General features: G+C 42.4%; 1 long non-coding RNA gene across 1 annotated transcript; it reads left to right on the top strand.

Moving 5' to 3' along the window:
• The first annotated feature begins 9,205 nt into the window (after positions 1-9,205).
• On the top strand, positions 9,206-14,071 carry LOC127907419 (uncharacterized). The gene is made up of 3 exons (XR_008064385.1): positions 9,206-9,314; positions 10,559-10,675; positions 13,140-14,071. It is a non-coding gene; the product is annotated as an uncharacterized LOC127907419 (long non-coding RNA).

Raw genomic sequence — 14,071 nt, 5'->3', positions numbered from 1 at the left:
AGCCCACCCCATTAAAAGATGGTCTGACCCTTCTTGGCAGAATTGCCAGACTGCCAATCCACCCATACTGTGCAGGGAACATTCTAAGCCTTAAAGTTGAGGTCCTTCCCCTCATTAAACAGAAGGCGGTGTAGTCTAGGTTAGGTTACCACACATAGGGTAACCTCTAGTTTCACAGACAAGGTTTAAGCCTAGTCCCAAACTAAAATGCATGTTTGAGCTGGCTTAACTCAAAGCGACTTGCACAGACTTATCTTAAAATAGTGGTAGATTTGGCCTGTTCTGGATTAAACAAAGCCGATTGCAAGAGGGAGGATTAGAGCTACTCTAAAACTGAATTGAAGCTTAAATTAATCCTTCAAAGAGGCAGATTTAACTTCTGCTTAGTACTGTTTGTGAGGGAGCATGGACTATTTGGTATATCTAAATGAAGTCCAACATGCACTACAGAGGCCAGCCAGATGAGTACTTGTGGACAGGAGTAATCAATTTAATTAATTTGATGAAATAGATTTTTCGAGACCGCTTTCATATGTACAAAGAAAATGCATTGGGGATAATATCTTTGCTTGAGCCTAGACTTTCCTCTCTCTCAAAGAGGAAGGCCTTTACCCAATTCTCTCCAAGTCCTGATCACCTTTAGGTTTTTGGCATCTGGAATCTTTCATTGTGAAACTAGTGATTTGTGTGGTGCCAGTGAAGCAACTGTGTGTAGAATAGTTTCCAAAGTCTGCAGGGCCATTTGTGAACTGAGGAGTCTACATCAAGTTTCCTGATGCTGCTGGCCAAGCCAACTATAGAGTATGGATGTATGAATATGGGCACATCCCAGGAGTGATTGGCTGTATAGATGGATGTCACGTTCCCATAAAGTGTCCATCAACTCCTGATGCTGAAGAGTACAGGAACCGTAAGAACTGTTTTTTCCATCAATGTTCAGGGTGTATGCACTCCTAATTTAGAGTTTTCAAACATTGTTATCCGTTGGAAAGTTGCAACTCGTGAGTTCAAGGATTTTTCTCAACTCGTCATTGTGTGCTCAGTTTCGGAGAGGACAACATAGTGTACTACTACTTGGTGACACTGGATATGGTCAGAGTAATATCCAGAGACACTGGATATGGTCTTTGGTATATGTACCATTTGTGCTCAGTTCTTCATCTGAACTGTCCAAATGGTCATCGTCTGGTATACCAGCCAGAGGTTGGTCATCGTCTGGTATACCATCCAGAGGTTGGTCATCGTCTGGTATACCAGCCAGAGGTTGGTCATCGTCTGGTATACCATCCAGAGGTTGGTCATCGTCTGGTATACCAGCCAGAGGTTGGTCATCGTCTGGTATACCAGCCAGAGGTTGGTCATCGTCTGGTATACCATCCAGAGGTTGGTCATCGTCTGGTATACCAGCCAGAGGTTGGTCATCGTCTGGTATACCAGCCAGAGGTTGGTCATCGTCTGGTATACCATCCAGAGGTTGGTCATCGTCTGGTATACCAGCCAGAGGTTGGTCATCGTCTGGTATACCATCCAGAGGTTGGTCATCGTCTGGTATACCAGCCAGAGGTTGGTCATCGTCTGGTATACCAGCCAGAGGTTGGTCATCATCTGGTATACCAGCCAGAGGTTGGTCATCATCGTATATCAGCCAGAGGTTGGGTATACCATCCAGAGGTTGGTCATCGTCTGGTATACCAGCCAGAGGTTGGTCATCGTCTGGTATACCTTCCAGAGGTTGGTCATCGTCTGGTATACCAGCCAGAGGTTGGTCATCGTCTGGTATACCATCCAGAGGTTGGTCATCGTCTGTCATCGTCTGGTATACCATCCAGAGGTTGGTCATCGTCTGGTATACCAGCCAGAGGTTGGTCATCATCTGGTATACCTTCCAGAGGTTGGTCATCGTCTGGTATACCAGCCAGAGGTTGGTCATCGTCTGGTATACCATCCATAGGTTGGTAATCGTCTGGTATACCAGCCAGAGGTTGGTCATCGTCTGGTATACCATCCAGAGGTTGGTCATCGTCTGGTATACCAGCCAGAGGTTGGTCATCGTCTGGTATACCATCCAGAGGTTGGTCATCGTCTGGTATACCAGCCAGAGGTTGGTCATCGTCTAGTATACCAGCCAGAGGTTGGTCATCGTCTGGTATACCAGCCAGAGGTTGGTCATCGTCTGGTATACCAGCCAGAGGTTGGTCATCGTCTGGTATACCATCCAGAGGTTGGTCATCGTCTGGTATACCAGCCAGAGGTTGGTCATCGTCTGGTATACCAGCCAGAGGTTGGTCATCGTCTGGTATACCAGCCAGAGGTTGGTCATCGTCTAGTATACCAGCCAGAGGTTGGTCATCATCTGGTATACCAGCCAGAGGTTGGTCATCATCTGGTATACCAGCCAGAGGTTGGTCATCGTCTGGTATACCATCCAGAGGTTGGTCATCGTCTGGTATACCAGCCAGAGGTTGGTCATCGTCTGGTATACCAGCCAGAGGTTGGTCATCGTCTGGTATACCAGCCAGAGGTTGGTCATCATCTGGTATACCAGCCAGAGGTTGGTCATCGTCTGGTATACCAGCCAGAGGTTGGTCATCGTCTGGTATACCAGCCAGAGGTTGGTCATCGTCTGGTATACCAGCCAGAGGTTGGTCATCATCTGGTATACCAGCCAGAGGTTGCTGGTGCTTTATTATTCCAGACAGGAAGTCACTCAATTCATCAGTCTTGCCTTTTTTTTGGTGGTCCACCACCAGTAGTAAATCACTCTCTTCTGATCTCTGCATTCTCTCTTTTGATGTCACAAAAATATGAATATGAGAAATGTGAAATACTGATAATAATGAAGATTTCTTACCTGAAGTTGTTGTACTCTTCTTGTGGTTACATTTGAGTTTGCATTGAATTCACTGCAAATTGCAGCCCAACCGTAAGGCTCTCCAGAGGGTAGTGAGGTCTGCACAACGCATCACCGGGGGCAAACTACCTGCCCTCCAGGACACCTACACCACCCGATGTTACAGGAAGGCCATAAAGATCATCAAGGACATCAACCACCCGAGCCACTGCCTGTTCACCCCGCTATCATCCAGAAGGCGAGGTCAGTACAGGTGCATCAAAGCTGGGACCGAGAGACTGAAAAGCAGCTTCTATCTCAAGGCCATCAGACTGTTAAACAGCCACCACTAACATTGAGTGGCTGCTGCCAACACACTGACACTGACTCAACTCCAGCCACTTTAATAATGGGAATTGATGGGAAATGATGTAAATATATCACTAGCCACTTTAAACAATGCTACCTTATATAATGTTACTTACCCTACATTATTCATCTCATATGCATACGTATATACTGTACTCTATATCATCGACTGCATCCTTATGTAATACATGTATCACTAGCCACTTTAACTATGCCACTTTGTTTACATACTCATCTCATATGTATATACTGTACTCGATACCATCTACTGTATCTTGCCTATGCTGCTCTGTACCATCACTGATTCATATATCCTTATGTACATATTCTTCATCCCCTTACACTGTGTATAAGACAGTAGTTTTGGAATTGTTATTTAGATTACTTGTTGGTTATTACTGCATTGTCGGAACTAGAAGCACAAGCATTTCGCTACACTCGCATTAACATCTGCTAACCATGTGTATCTGACGAATAAAATTTGATTTGATTTGATTTGAACCACTCTTTTTATTTTGCTCAGTAGCAGTAGTATGGTTTTTACTTTCAATAACTGGATGGTTTGTCAAAATGTGTTTTAGTAGCATTTTATCATACTCACTAAAGTTTTTTTAACTAATTATTTTTCTCTCTGTTTTGTCTCAAGATTCACACCAGTAATTGTATTTTCTATTCCATTCTGGGTTTTTATGAGCCCCATTAGACCAACAACATGTGCTCACACTTAACACCTGGGTTAAACCTGATTAGGTTCTCATTTAGGTTTACTTACCTTACTCCAGGACTCCATAGTCTCCAACTAACTAAGCCAAATTTAAGCCACGTTCATGAAAGCTACTTAAATGTCCTAGTTTAACTAGTACACATTAAGGCCTACTCCTGGCTTAATTTAAGCCCTGTCTGTGAAAACGGCCCCAAGCTTTACGTAGCACAGCCGGCAGCTATACTGCGATAATTTCAGAATATAACAGGCTGTTACTGCAATTTCTGGTAAAAACTCAAGAAAACAAGTTTCCAATATTAGTAAAATATCTATAGGGGGAATTCAGAAAGAGTGGAACATATGAACTAGGACGGCTTAATCCTGACCATTTATTTATTGGTCTGACAAGAGAAAATCTCAACTATAAAGCCCTTGCAGACAGGTCACATTATCAAAACTCACATCACTTCATTGGTGGGACATCATAAAGAGGGGCAGAGCAGGCTTCAATCAGGAAGCTCACAGTAAGATCAGTGACATAGCGTTTTGATAAAGGTTATAAAACTGTCAGAAATAATGCACTGCCAAATTGTGATGTAAATGTGCATACTATGTACTGGCAAATGCTATTTGGAGAATAGCAAAAACAAACAAAAATGTCTGCCAGACATTAACACCTCAATATTAGGTTTAACAGTCTGTGGAATGGCTTGAACAATGTATTACTCAACCGAATTATGCATAAACGACACTGACTCATTTAGCCCACTTGTGGACAGTGCATACAGTGCAACATGAAATAGATGTGTAATACACGCTATCAAGGCCGACTTCAAATACCGACATCGATGAGAAAGTAACTGGAGCATAAAACAGCTGACTGCGAATGAAAACTATGCCAGATACTGTAAATCCTACACATGCATAGACATACAAAGCATAAATCAAAGGAATTACTTAGGCCTATAATCGATAAGGATTAATAAAGACAAACAAACTCAACCAAGGAATAAATAAAAATCTTTATTTTATTCAGCACCGCTGAATGGACAGCGCCTCACAGGTAGGCATAGTGGAGCTCTGTGGGGGGTGGCTGAATGGACAGCGTCTCTGTCTATTAGCCAGGTAGAATTAGTCTATTCAGTTTGTGGGCAGTTAGACATTTTCTGGGCACAGTTGAGAAGCCTACAATGTTGATTTGAAAAGAATAAGTGGCACACAGATCCTTAGAAATTGTAGGATCAATTGTAAATTGTCACACATATGAAAAAGGCTGCAGACCCCCTGCTATAGGCTATATGAAGTCACCCTTGTGGAACGCGCATACTGTGTACTATGACAGTGTCATTGTCTCGTGTGCTTACCACCAAAATTGTTGCTCTGCATTCAGAAATGTTCCTTGTAATGTGTGTGCCCAGCTAGCTCATTTTTGTATTTGCATGTTCGCCAGGGAAGGGAAACGTTCTGCGAATATTGAAACATTTCATCAACAAGGTGTTTCTGAGAATAATGAAACGTATCAACGAACGAGGCGGATCGGAGAACATTGAAACGTTTTGTATCAACAAGACTGCTCCGATAATATTAATATTGCTACAGTAGCCAACTTAGAGGCGGCCAGCGACAGTTTATCCTCCGGCCAGCTTGTCTCTGTCTGATATTATTGTGTTGTCTAAGCAGTATCTGGGTGCTCATTATATCGACACTATAGCTAAATAACTTACCAATATTTAATGACGTTTTGGCATCAAGATTAAACGATTAGAATATATAATTGTAATTCAGGAAGATAGACAAGCAAGAGGTGGACATGCATTATAGCAGAGGCAGGTAAGGCTACAGAGGCAGAGGAAGATTTAGGCCTACAGCAAGAAGCACTTTTTTTAAAACCCAAACTAGGTAATCATTCATTATTTGCATTATCTCAAGTATCATTCTGTCACGTGTGTTACAGCCTACAATTGGTATTGTATTTGAAGCCAAAAACAAGACATGTATTTTGTGGAAATGCTCTAAATAGCTAGTTGTTTGTTTTCATACCATTAGGCCTACATCATTGCACTAGCCTATTGGACGAATAAATGAAAATATCAACTAGGTTTACAACTATCACAACCTAGATTTTAATAACAATAAAACAGCTTTCAGGTTTCGAATGGTCAAGGAGGGCTCCCCCCTAATTAAATTAACCGCTGGCTATCATATTACAAGGTTTACAATCCAAATAGCAAATGCCGACATCAAATTCAAAGCAATCCGCGCACAGCCTATACAACTGACCGGCAAAGCAAATGGCACTCTGCTTTCTAAAATTGACAGAAAAAGCGCACGGTCTGGCATTTGCTCTCCAAGCAATGCTCCTAAAGCCAGCCTTTACGGTAAACAACCATTGTTTTTTCATCGGGATAGGAATGATATGCCTACTTTTTGGTGGAACTTTGTTTTTTATTGCAGTGGACAGTTTAGGGCCTGGCTCCCCAGTGGGTGCACCTCTGTAATCCCAGGCCTGCGCCCCTGATGCAAACAGAACATGACAATTGCGCATTAGAAATAGCCTACTAACCAACACTTCGGACTAAACCTTTTCAATAACTGGGTTACATACCCATTGTTGCCTTAGTTAACATTTGCTGGTAGATATGTTGAAACGTCTTTCCTACCCTACCGGCTACCAATTCGTCTGTGTACGGTCAGTTTTATGTGAGCTGCTTCGTGCCTAAACCAGTTGAGAGTTGCACACTTGCCGCCAGCAGATAATATTCCGTTTAAACTAGGCTGTGTTCGGCGTGCGTGTGAATATGTTTCACGTGCTTGCATAGGCTACTTTGTGCATGATCTCTCTATTTGTAATGAGGTCTGTGTGTAGCTGGTGTAGAGAAGTCAGGCGCAGGACAGCAGATATGAGTAAATAAACGTACTTTACTCAACAGATACAAATGCAATACAAAGAAGAGCGCCCACATAAAATGACCGTACTACATACAAACAATTACTCACAAACAAACATGGGGGAACAGAGGGTTAAATAATGAACAAGTAATTGGGGAATTGAAACCAGGTGTGTAAGACAAAACAAATGGAAAATGAAAAGTGGATCGGCGATGGCGAGAAGGCAGGAGACGTCGACCAGCGAACGCCGCCCGAACAAGGAGAGGGACCGACTTCGGCGGAAGTGGTGACACTATTGTACTATATAATTGATACATCATATACCTGCACTACACTACTTTGATACGCATCAGTGGGGATTAAGGAGTAGAATATACACAATGCCCACCGACAAAAAAAAGTGGGTATACGGTTTATACTTGCGCATACACTTCACTACATCACTTGCCTTTTGTGTTTTACAAAAGTACACTACGAGTGCGCTGGTATAGCGGTTCAGAATCACGAACCTGTCACACTGAAGGCCTATTGGTTTGCCAATGCCGCAAACGTCTATAATAGATGTTTTTTAAATACTTAAGGAAAGTATTGAGTAAAGGGTCTGAATACTTATGTCAATGTGATATTTCAGTGACATTTTTTTTAGCAAACATTTCTAAACCCGTTTTTGCTTGTTGAGGTATTGTTTGTAGATTGAGGGAAAAAACATTTAATCCATTTTAGAATAAGGCTGTGATGTAAAATGTAGAAGTCAAAGGGTCTGAATACACTGTATGTAGTCTCGAGTACTACAACACTGCATTGCCGTCCTCTGTAACCTCTTCAGACATCTATCCAACATAATTAGCCCAACAATACATTTCTGAAATGTCTTATTTCACACGATTCGTCATTTGGTTACTATTACGACTATAATAATGATGTAATACCAGTTCATCTAACCTGCTGTCCCAGTCTACCAAATGCAAACTGAAAATATGGTTGACGTATTTTTATGACTCCTGGGAATACGATATCGATATTAGTTGTTTGTGATCAGGAAACATCTTGAGGATTTCAGAAATGTATCATGTGTTGCATGTCTGAAGAGCAAGGTGTCCCACTTAGTCTGAAGTCACCCTACAGATCAGCGGTTTCAAAAACGTCACTCTGCTACAGTATTACCATTTATACTAAGTTAGGTTCAGCACGTTTGCTGCCACCATGGCTTAGCCATCCAAATGCAATGAGGAATCCAGGTTTAGTGCCATTTATTATACAGCTGAACACAGGAACAAACAGAGGCACATGTGGGAGGGTTTGGAACAGATTTTGTAGGGCTCGTAAGGCTGGTTCGGAAGGTTAAGGAGGACGTGGCTTGTAAAGCTTTGAGAGATTGAATGTGGTCCTCTGGAAGGGAGATCAAACATTTTAAAACGGGGGGTGATTTGGGAGTGATACCAGGCGTGGGAAAAAGGTGTTGTGGGAAGGGGTGTGCCCTATACCAATTGTATGCAATTAGTTCATCTGCAGAGGAGTGGTCTTCAATACAGTAGGAGTCCAAACGGTTGTTTTGCCGGAATTACAAAAGGTATGAACATGTAATAAGTGTGTGCCGAAGGAATTTTGTTGAAGAATCTGAGGGTGTACAATGTTGTAATTGTGATGGCTACCAGGTCCTTCTGTAGCTCAGTTGGTAGAGCATGGCGCTTGTAACGCCAGGGTAGTGGGTTTGATTCCCGGGACCACCCATACGTAGAATGTATGCACACATGACTGTAAGTCGCTTTGGATAAAAGCGTCTGCTAAATGGCATTTATTATATTATTATTATTATTACCACATTCCCAATTCTCTGGAGTGCCCGGTTAGGGTAACGGAGTATGAAGTGGCAAGGGTCAGGGCTATACAGAAGGGCCCCTACACAGAGGCACGTGAAATAGTTGAAGGAGCGAGGACAGCTGGGCGGTGGATGCTCTGCAGACTGTAGAGATTTAAAGTGTTGTTCAACAGTTGAGGGGAACTGATGTGCTGGTTGTGAAGGTGGATTTTAGGGTGTTTATTGCGCATGTGATTAATTGTACTGCACAAACAAACAGTCCAAGAAACTGGACATAATGGTATGTGCGGCTGAAAGGTTTTGGTGTTTCCAGGACTTCACTGCCGAAACATTGCAAAGAATACTGTCTGAAGATGCTCTTCCTTCTCAGGCCCAAGAGCCTGTAGGGATGGGCGTTGGCAGTTGAATCTCAGTAAAGGAGTACATTAAGTTTAGTTGATTTAGTTTTGTTTTTTGTTAATTATTTGGGCTGATATACATCCACAACAGTAGGTGGCGGAATGCACATATAGCATTTGTTTGCAGAACGCAGTAATATCAAAGAAGAACCCGTACAGTAGGCGGCGGCAATACACCAATAGGTGTAGTCTGCCATAAAACTTTGAAGAAGAATACAGTAGGAGCAATTAGTTTATCTGCAGAGGATCTGTGGTAGGAGTGTTGAGCTCAACAAGACATTGCCCAGCTTGGAGGGCAACTTTTGGGTGAGTGTCGTGTCCGAGGTTCAGAGGTAGCCTGTTAGAGCGGCAGGCTGATGAGCAATAGCTACTGTCATAGTACGGATGAAGCCTGAGCTGGAATGGGAAGCTAACTGAAGCTGGCTAGCTTTAGAAAACCTTGAGTAGATCTAGCTTGCTTTATAGCAGTGGCGACCCGTCATTCAGGGCAGGTGAGCATCACATTTTTTGCAACCGCCCAAAAATATATTTTTTAAAAAGGCGGGGGGCTTGCCTGTTATGTATGTTATTTTGGCATTAATACATGTCACATATCAGTTTGCAAACAATGTAAATAATATATATATATATATTTTTTTTATATTATTGAGTTAATTAAGCCGCATACAAACATGGTCTCTTTTTTGTTTTCTTGAGTAAGGCAGCTCCAAAATGCAGCTGTTTCAGCCTAGCTCAGTGCTTTCTGTGGTGGTGGGGCAAGCCAGCAGAAAATACAGAGCGTTGCACCATGATTGCCTCAGTGTACTGTCACTCATGGGGACACTACATCACCGCCAAGTCTAAGGGTAGAGCTACAAAATTCTAGCCCCTTTGGTGCTGCCATAGAGTTACATTAGAAGTGCCCATCCAAGAAGGCCACAGATAAAATGACGTCAAATCACGTTATATGTACATTAGCTTTGATTGGACTGATCATGTCAACATCATACTTTCAAAATCTTAGCAAGCAGTCATCATCATGAATCAAGCCAACAATCTACTGGCAAATCATTTTTAATCCTTGTCATATGATAATGAAGAGAAATTCTAGATAAAACGTATCGGTGCTCATCGGCCATTGGACATAAACATTACACAACAAGTTCGAAATCGCAAATTCAACAATGAGTGGTTTGGAAGGAATCAGTGAAAGTGGCTAACTACAAGCATTGCAAAGCAATCACTAGCCTGCTATTCAGTGGAGTGGCTGTGTGGTATCAAATCTGGGATTAAGGGGCTCTTTTCCAAATTTAAAATGATAAACATTCAACATTGGCCATGCTGTCAGTGAAGCATGATTTGTGCCACGCTCAAAACAACTGTTAACCCGGAATTGCAAAAACTTGACTTCAGTGAGTTCAAGACACCTGGGAAGTCGGGAATAAACGAGCTCCAACTGGGAAAATATGTTTTGAACGGTCATCCAAATCGGAATTGTAAATCCGGCCTCTTTCTAAAGCTACGACCTGAAGATCAATGACGTCATCATGATTTGACCTTGTTTTTTTCAGAGACCCAGTTGTTTTGAAAGCACCATAAATCCAGAGAATGCCAGACTTTGATGATAAAATTTGCCCACGAAGGATCGCCGCGCCACCTTCTTGTTCAAGTGGGCACAGCACAACAAGGTGAGTCCAAAAATGTATTGTATTGTATGCTATTGCTGCTGCATAAATGATGTAATATGCCAGGGAGATATGTATACTGTAGCTAAGAAAGTAATACTAAGTCTATATTGTGTAGAACAATGTTAGTAGCCCATGTGCCTCACCCTAATAATCTAGTCAATTTACCCCTCTTAATTTCACCTACTGTTCTGACTTGGTGGTGCACATGTAGCCTTTAACCTGTTTTAGAGAAATGTAATCATTGAATATTGTAAGAGCTTTCATTGTCTGCTTATATTCCCACTTTATTTATCATACGGCTCTGACTTGGTGTACAGGGAGAACACTGTAATGCCCATGTTCTGAATTCTGTTGTTGTACATTTCAAAAGTGCTAAACAAAATAGTTATAGTGATTATGTCCGTCCTAGCTCGCTCATGAATGTCTTAATCAAAATTACGGATTGCCTCTTATCTGCTTGTCGTCCCTTTATTCCATAGTTTGTACATCTCATTTGTCATTAGAAACCACATTTGTTTAAGTAAATCAGGCATATAATCTATGTTTTTTAAAGACAGTAAATGAGGCTGAATTAACTGTTTCGCTGCCAGACAAGGCTCCACTGATAGCCAGGTGTAGCAGTGGTAAGATGTTGGGACTACTGTTGGGACAGCTTTATGTAGGCCCTAACAGGTTGCTGGCACCGTTTGTCACCGTTATAGTGCAATTAATGTGTTTTGTATTTTTTGCCCCACCAAGATTTACGTGCTGAAATCGCCTCTGCTTCATAGTACACTCTGCTGATCTGATGCTGTAACGGTGTCAAGCGAGTCATGGGTAATTGCTTATGTGAAGTGTGTTTGAAAGTGGCGGTTGCAAAATAAGTGGGAGGATCAACATACGTGGGTGTATGGAAACCTAACAGCTAATTGGGCAAATTGGTTGCCACTCAAGACCATTTTGCATGGCTGCTTGCTGCTTTTATGTAGTGTTTTAGCTAAGCCTAACCCTTTTCCTAACCTTAACCCCATTCTCCTAACCTGCTAGTTTAGTTCTTCTAACCTGCCACGTTCATTCTCCTAACCTGCCACGTTCATTCTCCTAACCTGCCACGTTCATTCTCCTAACCTGCAACGTTAATTCTCATAACCTGCCACGTTCATTCTCCTAACCTGCAACGTTCATTCTCCTAACCTGATACATTAGTTATCCTAACCGGTTTAGCTAAAACGCTACAGGGAAGCAGCCAAACAAAACGCTCTTGAGTGGCAACCAATCTGCCCAATTAGCTCAGCTGTTATGTTTCAATAACCCCACTTATTTCGCAACACCCACTTTCAGACACTTCACATATGCAGTTACCCATTGTGTAAAACCAGTGTTATGATACTAATGATTTGTCTCCGCAGATGGTTTGTTTATATTTCTACCGTTGTGGCGATACAGAGTAGGCCAACCGCTCCATCTATTGGTCGCCTCGGGGACAGCAGTTGTTGACAACTGTAACATTGTCGCTAACCCTTTACTACCTTTAACCTAATTCTCCTAACCTGCTGCGTTAACTCACATAACCTGCTGCGTTAATTCACCTAACCTGTTGTGTTAGCTCTCGCCTATCTTTTCTTTGCATTAGTGGATACATCTCATTATTGTAATTCTTTTTTAAATATTCGATTGAGGTTGTTGACGTCAACCGCCTGTATTCAATGGAGAGAGATGCCAAACTAACCCAACACAGACAACAGCCTATTGTTCTTAAAAACTTAACCAGGCAAGTCAGTTAAGAACAAATTCTTATTTACAATGACAGCCTACACCAGCCAAATCCGGACGACGCTGTGCCAATTGTGAGCCGCCTTATGGTACTCCCAATCACGGCCGGTTGTGATACAGCCTGGATTCGAACCAGGGTGTCTGTAATGACACCTCTAGCATGGAGATGCAGTGCCTTAGACCGCTGCGCCACTCAAGAGCCTTCTCTGATGTGTGTGTGTGTGTAATAGCTTAATTCACCATTGCACTCCTTAACAACAATATTTTGTCCACTCTGTTCTTAACAGATTCTAGTTTTGGAAACAAAAAACTGTATTAAAATCAAATGTTTCATCGATGAGAACATTTTCAGAATGAATCTCCTCCCGCTGCCGGCCACTGCGCTTCCTCTCACCGCCATATTTGGTAGTGGGTGGAAACGCCAAACGGATGCTTCATATATATACATCCGATTAAATATCTGTTTCATTGTTCTGTCTCGTTTCTACAAGCCTCATTGCATGAATATGCATCAGACAACTCTGATATAAAGTGTTTTTTTCTCAAAGTTGCTGGGATGCCACGTGTCCTACTTATATCAGTACACAACTTAAGCATTACGAAACTTGAAATTATGAAATTTGATCAAATCAACCTCACATTGCAAATAACCCATTTATTGTTTTGTTGACCAAATTCGACACTCATTGGTCTCCTTGCTTGGTGGGCGAAGCAATGGAAAAACGCCATCTGCTGGACGGAAACCGAGTTGGGCCCCAGTCTTCCTCTGACAGCGGAAATGGTCATTGTCTGCCTTCAGTATTCTCACCCCAATGAAGAAACATCCTACACTATATATACCAAGGTATGTGGAGACCCCTTCAAATTAGTGGATTTGGCTATTTCACCCACACCCGTTGCTGACAGGTGTATAAAATCGAGCAGACAACCATGCAATCTCCATGCAATCTCTCTCAGATAGAATGCCACCTTTCCAACAAGTAAGCTTCGTGAAATGGGTTTCCATGGCCGAGCAGCCGCACACAATCCTAAGATCACCATGTGCAATGCCAAGCGTCGGCTGGAGTGGTGTAAAGCTCGACGCCATTGGACTCTGGAGCAGTGGAAACGCTTCACCATCTAGCAGTCCAACGGATGAATCTGGGTTTGGCGGATGCCAGGAGAACGCTATCTGCCCCAATGTTTAGTGCCAACTGTAAAGTTTAGTGATGGAGGAATAATGGTCTGGGGTGGTTTTTCATGGTTCAGGCTAAGCCCCTTAGTTCCAGTGAAGGGAAATCTTAACGCTACAGCATACAATGGCATTCTAGACAATTCTGTGCTTCCAACGTTGTGGCAACATTTTAGGGAAGGCCCTTTTCTGTTTCGCGTGCATAAATCAAGGTCCACACAGAATTGGTTTGTCGAGATCAGTGTGGAAGAACTTGACTGGAGGCTGTTATAGTAGCAAAGGGGGGACCAACTCCATATTAATGCCCATAATTTTGGATTGTGCTGTTCGACGAGCAGGTGTCCACATACTTTTGGTCATGTAGTGTACCAGGAACAACGAAATAGAAAATGAAAAAGATAAATGGGATATTGTGACATATTATAACTGAAATAATACTGGGAAATGTAGCCTGTCAATTACGATGATTATGA

Source organism: Oncorhynchus keta, chromosome 14, assembly GCF_023373465.1.
Source record: "Oncorhynchus keta strain PuntledgeMale-10-30-2019 chromosome 14, Oket_V2, whole genome shotgun sequence".
Lineage (NCBI taxonomy): Eukaryota > Metazoa > Chordata > Actinopteri > Salmoniformes > Salmonidae > Oncorhynchus > Oncorhynchus keta.
Note: the sequence above shows the minus strand (reverse complement) of the source record. Positions and strands in the feature narration are given on the sequence as shown.